We start from the raw sequence: 11,284 nt of genomic DNA on the forward strand, positions 1-11,284 counted from the left end.
GTGGTGTGAGGGGAAGAATAGAATACCGAGGTATGGACATGCGCACATGTGACTGTGTCTGTATCAGGGTTGGTGGCTGTTTTCTATGTATACAGAGACATCCTTGATTTGTATTGGGATGCCCCATTCTCCATTTTCACCAACGTGCACTCCCCTCATAGTAAAATGAAGCAAAACCGTTGCTAGCAGCATTCATTTTGGATATAAAGTGAACCGCCAGTGCCACCCAAATGTCATACCCTCCAACATTTCACAAAGGAAAAACAATGTACGAATGGCACACCCCTCCCCCTACTCCTTAGTGTCCATCTACATTTGTGTGGTGCGTTAATGCGCGTTACAAGTTATTGCGCGCGTTAACGTGCATTGCATTAAGGTGGCCTATTAAAATATGTAACGCGTGTTGCGGAGAAACACGCGCGTTCGTGCAATGCATAGATGTTAATTGGCCCTTAAAGCCTAATTCCACCTATAATACCATTTGTTATGTGTTTTTATTAGAGAGATACAAAAACAACCACAAAGTTTATGAATATGAACCATAAAATACAAAAGACAAATCAGTTAAAAAAAACCAAAAGTAGCTCGGAGGAAAGGAGGATAACTAATGATGGGTAATAGGTGGTTACATACAAACAACTGTAATTCTGATTTTTCACAGTTGCAGGATTCCGTCATAGAAAATTCACTGTCACCCGTTCTCTGATAAAGACCGTGTCCAGCTGTGAAACTCACAGGCACTCTTACGGTGAAAATTCTCTCTGGGATGTCTCCTGTCCACAGATCTCTCCGGGTTGTCTCCTGTCCACAGATCTCTCCGGGTTGTCTCCTGTCCACAGATCTCTCCGGGTTGTCTCCTGTCCACAGATCTCTCCGGGTTGTCTCCTGTCCAAAGATCTCTCCGGGATGTCTCCTGTCCAAAGATCTCTCCGGGTTGTCTCCTGTCCAAAGATCTCTCCGGGCTGTCTCCTGTCCACAGATCTCTCCGGGCTGTCTCCTGTCCACAGATCTCTCCGGGATGTCTCCTGTCCACAGATCTCTCCGGCATGTCTCCTGTCCACTGATATGTCTGGGCTGTCTCCTATTCTCCTTAGCCTTTCAATCTTGTGAGGACGATCCAGGGAAGACACTCTCAGAGAACTTCCATGACTGTCTTCATGAGTGACTGTTTTTGTAAAACGCTCCACTTCCAGTCTGTGGTTTTGATGAGAAGGATTCATTGTACACAGGTTGTATACCGATGTCATACAAGAAACCCATTCCTCCATGCTGCGCCCTATAGGGCATCATGTGGGGCTCTGCGTTCATCAGGTATAGCATTGCATAGCACTGACCCGAACTATAAATGCGACATTCAGGTGATATATTTGTTCATAACATAGCGAGGCGATGATGTTAGTTTTCATCACAAGGCTTCCTGCACCAAAAACAAGATCGGCAGCTCCCCTATTATTAAAAAAAAAAGTATATTCTACACTAAAGCACCACCTAGTGTGTTCCATTTAAATTCAGGAACAAGGAGGGTTTATAGCTAGACAAGCCATGCATAAGGGTATGGTGTCGGAACGCAGCACTTGAAATCGTGGGCGAAGGCAAGCTTTAGAGAACTGGTTTGAAGCAAAAGTTAAATATTCTTCAAGGACCTGCTGGTACCTTTATGTAGAGCAAACTGACCTACACCTATAGAGTGTAGAAATATGTGCTTACCCTTCAGCACTAAACAAAGCACCACCGTGAATGCACCATGTGTTGTGGTGTGCTGCATTGGCCAAAAGATAGAGTAGGGCCGTGGTTCTCAACTGGTGGGTCGTGACCCCATGTTCAGTGGGTCGCCACATGCCTTCCTCTGCACAAGGTCAGAGGCTCCTCAGCCGCCATGGTGGGTTGTGTGGGTCGCAACCCCGTGTTCAGTGGGTCGCTGCATGCTTTCCACTTTAGGAGAGAGGCTCCTCTGCCCCTCCCCAGCGCAGCACTGTCAGTTCCCGTGCCGAGCGGCAATTCAAAATATGCTACCGAGTGTCAGCTTGAGGTGGGGTGGGCTGGGGGTATGACCGTGAGGGAGCTCCATCTATACTTACAGCTCCCCCACGTGACCCGACTGACGTCACATTTTGGTTCACGCCACCTCTACAGGGAGTGTAAGGGAACTATACAAGCAATGCACATATGGATGGAGCTCCGCCACAGCACAGCAGCCCACACTGAACCCCTAAAAAAATGTTGGGACTGTGTTGGTGTCTACTGTGTGTGAGATTGTGTCTGTGGCTGCGTGTGCATGTCAGTGTTTAATCACAAACTACCACGCAATCGCACCTACTGTTCGTTCTGATGCAGGAGGTGCATTGTGTTGCCATTCATTTGAATGGCACACCAAACACACTGCCCTCCCACAGTGTGATCTCTTGCTCCGGAACTTGCAGTACCGCAGTGCCGTGCGTTCCAGTGTGGTGTGACTTGGGTTGCGACTTAATGACCAAGGACAAATGTGGGGGTCCTGACATTATACAGGTTGAGAACCACTGGTGTAGGGATTCATGAGTTGAAGCTCGTTAAGGGTCAGTGCCTTGTGAACGGGCTATCCTAATGCAACACTTGCCAACACATATGCAAACATGCCACTTTGTTATATGATAACTCACTTATCCGGTCCTGTATCTGACATTCTAAAAATGTTGTATTTGTACTCACCACTTATATCAGGTCATAGTGTTCACAGTGCCGGTCCCATAAACCAGGCTTGTAGGGGAAGCTCCTGTTGCATCATGAAACTCAAAGTTTTTTTTCCTGCTACAGACCTGATGAACTGTGTTTTACAAAGGATGACACCTGGAAATGAACATTCAAATGTCTGCATGTGTGGACATCAGTTGGAGGCACAAAGGCCAAAGACGGCACATCAAGTAAGTTTGCTTTTAAAGACAGGCTTATATTGATGATATCTAGAATATAAAACATGGTTTTGCTATGTGGCCAATTTAGATCAAATTTTGCTTATTTCTCCTTTAAGCCTCCCAATTGAATATAAATAGGACTGGCGCAGGCCAGAAAATGCACAGTGCAATGGAAATAGGACTCGAGCAGGCCTGATATGTACACAGGAAGGAAATCAAGTTTCATTTTGAGATTTAGGAAGCATTACATTGTTCAGTGTCTAAATGGGGAAGTCTCCTTTGTGCGACACTATTGAAAGGAAGTGGCAATTATCCAATGCTACAGAGAGGAAGAGGCAAGATTTCTGCAAATCTCACAATGGAAGGGGTAAAGACGTAGCAGCGAAAATTAAACAGCTGCACTTATGAGCACCGGGTGATGGAAGTCCTTTATTTAAGCTGCATGTCATGGCAGGATAGACTACAACTCCCAACAACAGGGCAGAATTATTTGCACAGTTTCAATATACTGGCTGTAGCACACACATATAATATTGCAATTTGTGATTTATACTAAAAAATGAGCCATATGCTGTCAGCCGGATTTCCCACAAGGCCACCCAAGGGCCGGCCTTGGGGCAGCAGGGAGTAGAGGGGCAGCAGGAGTTCGGTATTCCTATCTCATGATGCCCGGGACATGCAGTTCCGGGCGCCGGGCGGGTAGTTGTTTTCTACATCTAGCCCTGCTTTGGGCAAGCATAGCTAAATTTACAGCGGGGAAGCTGCCGCTTGTTTTGTACATGTGATCTCAGCAAAGTCGCCGAGATCACTTGTATGCAGGTCTGCCATTCTCCATATGGGGGGGCGCATTGAGGAACCTGGCCTTGGGGCAGCAGAGAGAGTAAATCGGGCCCTGGCTGTCAGCAGTTGATGGTGGGGGTCACACCAATAGCAAAGAAGTCTCTAACTAGAATATGAGAGGTGGTGGCAACCAACCATGGGCAGTCTCAGGACTACTTTGGCAACAAACACTTACCACTGCACCCCATGGGTCCGTTAGTTTACTAATAGGCAGGGAGACCAAGTGCAAGGAGGTAAATAACCATACTTTAATAATTTAAAGCAAAGTGACAGGTTCCCTTGAAAGTCCCTGCCCCACTCACCTACTGATACGTACCTTTCCTGTTCTCTGTTCATCTCTCGGAAAACACAAAGTCTAATCCCTGTGTCAGCTTTGTATCAGTTTCGGAGATCCCCCATGTGACAATGCTCTGGCAGTGCGACTGGCCACCAGAATGGCCAGTTTGTACTGTGTATGGCCCTTCCATGTACACCTTACTTTAAAAGATTTTTAAACTGAGTGTGGTTGCCATTTGCTTCACTTGCTGGCTACTTAAATGGACGCATTGAGCGATTTCTGAGTATCAGGGACCAGGGAAGTGATCTTACGAGAACTTGTAACTTTACACTGAATGGTCAAAGTGACAGAGGCCCTTACAGGTTCACAGTCTAATAAGTTAACATGGTGGTTTCCAGTAGTACCAATTTTATGCAATATGAAACATAATACACTCAGGTAGCTCAGTGGTCCCTAACAAAAATGGACTGTGGGGTATAAGATGGTACAGAGGCTCTCCTAAAGACTGCTTTATGGCCTTTACCACAGCCCTTGTGATGCTATGATTATGGCTTTTGGCGTACTCCAGTTGCAGTTGGTGAAATGTGAAGCCGAGTTTGAGAAGAAAGACGCACACCAAGGATTGAAGACTTGCTAAAAGATTGCCACAATTTAGATTACACTATCACCTGCAATCACCATAGAATCCTGTTAGGACCTAAGAACCTAGATGGGGCCCCATGCATGCAGTCAGAATGGAGCTGGAGGGGAGCTCTACAGCAGTGGCCAAAGCCCACTAGTCACAGAGCAAGCTCCTTTTTTTTTTTAAGGGCTCAGCAAGTTTTCCTCCTCCTACCACCTTTGCTTCTACTTAGATGAGATTTCTTTGGCAATGCATCACTTTCTCTGATTTCATAACATCCTCTTCAGCTCCATTCCAAGTCCCCCCTTCTGGAGAAGAAGACATAACATATTCAAAATATGGCGCATTTTGAAGGGTAGGGAGGGCTGGAATGCATCGCTGAGCTGAGGTGGTGAATTGGGGACTTCTAGGGGAGGTGTCCTTGGAGAGAGCTGTAGCAGGCAGCCCTCAGAAATTGAGAGAGCTCTGGTGGACCCAACAGAGTGAGGACTTCCAGAGCTGTCTTAAATTGTCCAAACACATTACAATCTGATTGCAAAAATCTCTGTACAATCGTATTTAGAAGTGGAAATATAATGAAAGAAATGTTACACATACACATTATTTAACATGCGTGCACTTAGCTTGATAAACCATATCTGGTGATAGGTCCACTTTAAGCATTGAGTGCTTGTTTTCAGGCTTGATTAAAGGAGAACTATGAGGTTAGGGCTTTTCCCCATAGTTCTCCTAAGGGTAGCGGGAGGACACAAACTAGCGTCCTACCGTCACCCTAAGCTCAGTATACCGCAAGCTACAGCGCACGGTATACTGAGACGCCGCAGCTGAAGCGGATCCCCCGTCCGATCCGCCAGTCAGCGCTGGTGGATCGGAGCGGGGAGGGGGGAATCCAGCCCCTCCCCTGTCATGGCAGAGAGCCGTGACAGGATCGAGAGGTGAGCGAACGCTGGTATGTGTTCGCTCACCTCCCGATCTACTGAGCCGACCTGTGACAGTCTCATTGTCACAGGTCGGCTAGAACTATGAGGTGAGTGAAAAGCACTTACCTCATAGCTCTCCTTTAAGTGTTAGGGTTAGGAGGGCTTAAGTGTTAAAGTGGAACTAAACTTGTGTTTAACAAATGCTGATAGGTACGGTGTTTATAGCATAAGGCACTGCGTGTGTCTCATCTCTCATGAATATTTCTCCATGTCTGTAAGCATTTTGTGCCCTGTGCTGCATGTGTGATTCTGTGCCGGGATGCAGCAACACCCGTGCACATGCGTGGAAGTTACATCATCTTGGCCTGGCCAGCCAGCATGGCCCAAACCCCGAGCGCGGCAGAAGACCAGGCAGAGATAAAAGAGCCGATGACGTGGGGGACCGCTGGAAAAGGGCATTTACAAGGTAAGTATGCCATAATGTGCAAAAATGCTCAGCGTACTTACATATTATGGGAAAAGCTTCTGGGAGGGGGTACCCAATATTCCTGAGTGTACTTCCACTTTAAGGGCTCACTTTAGACCAGGGGTGGGCAACTCCAGCCTTCCAGCTGTTGTGGAACAACAATTTCCATGAGGCATTGCAAGACTGACAGTTACAGGCATGACTCCGAGAGGCAGAGGCATGTTGGGATTTGTAGTTAAAGCACAGCTGGAGGACCGGAGTTGCCCACCCCTGCTTTAAAGGGTTAGTTATTGGGAGTAAGTTTAAGTATGAAGGTCTCATTGGAAGAGTATTTTAAAAAGTGTTGCGATAGGGGAGCGTTAGGGGAACCCCAGACTATAAACATTACATTATGCAGATTAAATCATTCACACGGTCTTAACAAGCATTCAAAGAGCTTTAAAACTAGCAGTCACTGACCCCTATAACTGCTTGTACTGCTTGTACTGTGATACTGCTTGAAAAGTCATTCATTTTTAAAGATCCTCAAAGAACACAAACAAACATTACAGCTTGGAAACACCTGCTGTGGGTTTACATTAGAGGGCTACCAATGTTCTGCTTCTATAGATATTAAAGGAGAACTATGAGGTGAGTGCTTTTCACTCACCTCATAGTTCTAGCCGACCTGTGACAATGAGACTGTCACAGGTCGGCTCAGTAGATCGGGAGGTGAGCGAACACATACCCACGTTCGCTCACCTCTCGATCCTGCTCTCTGCCCTAACAGGGGAGGGGCTGGATTCCCCCCTCCATAGATCGGGAGGTGAGCGAACACATACCCACGTTCGCTCACCTCTCGATCCTGTCACGGCTCTCTGCCGTGGCAGGGGAGGGGCTGGATTCCCCTCTCGCCGCTCCGATAGCGCTGACTGGCGGAACGGACGGGGGAGGGTACTGAGCCTAGGGTGACGGGAGGACGCTAGTTTGTGTCCTCCCGTTACCCTAAGGAGAACTATGGGGAAAAGACTTAACCCCATAGTTCTCCTTTAATAGGAAAAGAGCGTGGAGTTCAGTGCCTCTGTTTTAAGCTATGAAGACACATTTCTACACAATGCCTGTAGCTACAAAGGTGAATGATGGCTTCTTTTAAAGTACATTTACTGCTTGTTCCGAAATGTAAATACTTTAGTGTGCAAAGTCTGGGCACAGGTTCACTTAAAGTATAGAGGATTAAACACTGGCCAGCTACTATTCATGGAGGTTCTCAGCACTGGAGCTTTGCACCAAAAACTACCAGCACCAGTGTCCCAGTTAGGGTTGCCACCTGTCCCGGATTCACCCGGACAGTCCGGGTTTTGAATGCTGTGTTCGGGTTTCATGGCAGCAGAAACCCGGACACAAGATGTCAGGCAGACAGGGGCAACCAAAATTAAGATAGGGGCTACTGGCCCCCCCCCTGAAAATAGTCTCAACTGTGATATTTACATATGAATGGGTGGCATTATTTACAAATGAATAAGCCACCACTCATTCTCCCCATAAAAATGTCCGCACGTCGCTTGAGTGTTCGGGTTTCGCTTGAAGAAAAGGTGGCAACCCTAGTCCCAGTGCTTAAAACGAATAAATCGTACAAAGACCATTTCCATGTGGTAATTTTGTTGCTTGGCCTGGATTCTTCCTCCATGGTATGGCTAAGTGCAAAAGCAATGTGCCCAAGCCCCTGAGTCTTAACCAGGGCAGGGGATGGCAAGCAAATGCCACTAGGCCAGAAACAGCTTAACCCATGCCCTGCAGTAGTTACACATCATTCGCCTATAAAGGAAATAGGTTTCCAGACTGTATTGCATATTTAGATCCATCCACAATAAGTGACATACTCCTACATGCTTACATACAGCTCCAGGTCCCATATGAGGCACATGCTGCAGACATTAGCAGGAGAGAAGTACATTAGTTTTAATTCTGTCTTTGCGTTGACCAGCTCCACGGTTTGTTTGTAGAGAAGCTTCACCTCTCTTATACTTGACTGTTGGCACCACACTATGTCCCTGTGTAAACAGCTTGTTCCTTTCTGTGATGGGTGTGTGTGGATTGCCCCGGGGGCAGAAAGAAAGATAATAGAAAGTTGATCAAGGGATGTGTCATGATCACAAGCTGGCATACAGCTAATGTGTGCGCCCATCTGCTAGGAGAACAATACCTACTACATCGGGAAACCCTGGGCAGAGCAGACAAACATTCCTTCTATATTTCATGACTGTTGAAGGAAAATGCCGTATGTAACCTTATGGCCTCACTAGAAATGTCTACGTCTGACCTCACATCATACCGTATTGCATCAGGCATAACCCTAGCATATCATTTATAAATACCATTTAATCAAGTTATACATTCATTGAATCTTAGGAAAGAAATAGAACCCCTGTCAAGGTTGTTTTTGTTTTCTCTGTGGTCTATTGTGGAGATTTCCCTCTACTTCCTGTCCTGATAAAACAGAAAGTGAGAAGAAATATCCCCAAAGGAGGGGGGGGCTCTTACATAGGTGTCACCTGGATGGGATTTTGACTATATAAAGTCTGTCTATGTATGCACTTTAAGCCTAGGCAGTACCCTGAAATATTTTCCTTTTTGTTTTGAATTCCTCCTGAAAAATAGCAAAGTGCATTCTGTGCCTAGGCACTCCTGTGCAATGACCGCTGAATATCAGCCGTGCGAGATCATCTAAGGTCCTGTGCCTGTAACTGCAAGTCTCACCAGATCTGGAGTTCTCACTACCGTGCTGCTCACTGCGTCCCGAGGCCGGGTGTCACCCGGAGCGGATACCGGGTGACACCCCCCGCACGACGTCATCACGCATGCATGTGACATCACCATGCACGTGCACAATGACGTCATCGCGCATGCGCAACCATCTTTGTGATTCCTGCCGGCGGCCATCTTGGTGATGGACACTGGCAGAGAGAGGAGGGAACATTCACCCCGCGGGATGAGGTATGCCGACCGTTCCCCTCCTCTCTCCTGCAACTGTCAGGGTCTCGGTCCATGACCGAGTGCCCGACTTTTCAGAGGGGGTGACTCCAAAATGACTGCAAGTCATTTTGGTGTCACCCGGGTGCGGGCCGCACCCCCCTTGTGATGCCACTGCTGGATAGGAAGCTGTACTTGAAGACCTGCAGTGCAAGGATCTCAAGGATCTCCCTGCTTCTTCTTCAGCCATTCTGTGGATCTGTGCTTCCTCCACCTCTCCTGCTGCTGCTTTGATTATTCCTTCACCCATCATTGGATCTCCAGTCATTAGGGGGCAGCCATGACATGAGGAAGCAAAGCCAAGATGGCCACCTCCACACAGGTAAGTCAGTAAAGGTGAAAAGATCCCAGCTGTTGTGGAGGCATTGCAAGACTGACAGTTGCAGGTAGGGATGTCCCGATGCCACTTTTTCAGGCCCAAGTACAAGTACAATTACCGATACTTTTTCTTAAAAACAGTGCAAGCTTCGGCGCTATGTATCGGGGCATTTTGACAAGTACTTGTCAAAATGTCCTGTATCGGGCCCGATTCCGATGCTAGCATCGGTATCAGGACATCCCTAGTTGCAGGCATGACTCCCAGAGGCATGTTGGGATTTGTAGTTAAACACAGCTGGAGGTCCGGAGTTGCCCACCCCTGACCTATACTGTCATTTGGAGTGCACTAGCACATGCATGTCATAGCATGTTACAATGCACATTAACCTGCTATAGATTAGGGTGCATCGCACCTCAAAGTACTAATTAAGGCACATGCAGAATTTTTGCCGCCACACCACAAGGTATGTGCGTTGTGATACGCTGCCGCGCCTTGGCAGCTGCTCTGTTGTGCATTGGGGTGCCTTTGACTATGAATGGCACTGCAACACACTGCACATAGAGGTGTGCGATGACGTGCACATTTTAAAGGTGTACAGTACCAAACTATAGACGTATGGATGATGGGTGCCAAACAGCAACATGAAAGAGCCCCAAGAGCCTTCGATTGTTCTTAATACCATCACATAAAGCGTCTGCGAAGGTTCTCGTTCATCCAGGTCATGGCAGAGCTGTAAAAAAAATAAATCAAAGCAACTGGACTCGCTGTATTATTCTTGAAGACGTTTCCCTGGTCATCTGACTAGCTTTCTTGAGAAAGCTAGTCGAGTGACTAGCTGTAAGGATGTAGCCGGAAGTTTGCTCGCTACTGCACATGCGCAAGTTCCAGAGTCCAGTTGCTTTGATTAATTTATTTTTACAGATCTACCATGACATTAAAATACAGACAACTTAATGGTAACTATAACCAAATGGATCTATATGAGATCTGCTGTAAAACCTCCTTTAGAACTGGAACAATGTATTCAGCAGCGGTCTTCAACACCAACTATCTACGCGAGACGCACAGACAATAAAAAAAATGCATTGTTTTCTATAGACTCCATTCTCCTCGAGCAATAAATTGTGAGAAAACACGTTCTGGAAGCATTTTCACCCTCCGTATAGAAGAATTAAAATGCACACACCGAGAAAATATAAGGCGACACATCAGAAATCCGTGGCAATGCATTGAAATGCGTGTGCATTATTCTATGAAGATGCAGATAATGTGTATTCAGAGTACATCTGTCCTTCAGGAACTTGCAGGTAGACACAAAGGAAACCTTCAGAGACGGCTTTGTGCGTTGTCAGTGGCTGTAATTATATTGATTACAGAATTTTGCAGCCTTTGCTCTAATACCGGTTGGTATTTTCTTAATTTATGAACTGCACAGCCCGGGAATCATTGAGTACGAAACTGATACAATTTATCAACAGGTTTTACTTTTTTTTTTTCAGTTCAGTTTTTCAAAACTATGTTTATTATATATGTTCAGGGCTTATTTTTTTAGCCATTTTTGTTTAATTAATGTCTATGTTTTTAGATCGCAGGCGCAGTAATGCCTAAAAGTGGCCACTAGGGTGCGTCTTACCTGTCTCTCATGGAGCAATAAATCCACTTGGCTGGGCACCCTGAATACTAGCAGCTCACTGAATTCTGTAGTACATTATATAGGGCAGTATAGCTCCTGGCTGGCTTATTTCTTGCACCCAATTCCCTCTGTCTGTATTTATTATAAGGTAATATTTATCCTTACATTATACATATATAGAGATATGATCTTATGCATGCATGCACGTACAGGGATGCTGTTAGATGCTTTGGGGCCCCTCTTACTATCCAAAGTCTCAGGGCCCCTATTAACCACCATCTTTCCATTAACAAGTAACTCCATTTCG

The sequence above is a fragment of the Nanorana parkeri genome, unplaced genomic scaffold (genome assembly GCF_000935625.1).
Source record: "Nanorana parkeri isolate BGI_ZX_2015 unplaced genomic scaffold, ASM93562v1 scaffold920, whole genome shotgun sequence".
NCBI lineage: Eukaryota > Metazoa > Chordata > Amphibia > Anura > Dicroglossidae > Nanorana > Nanorana parkeri.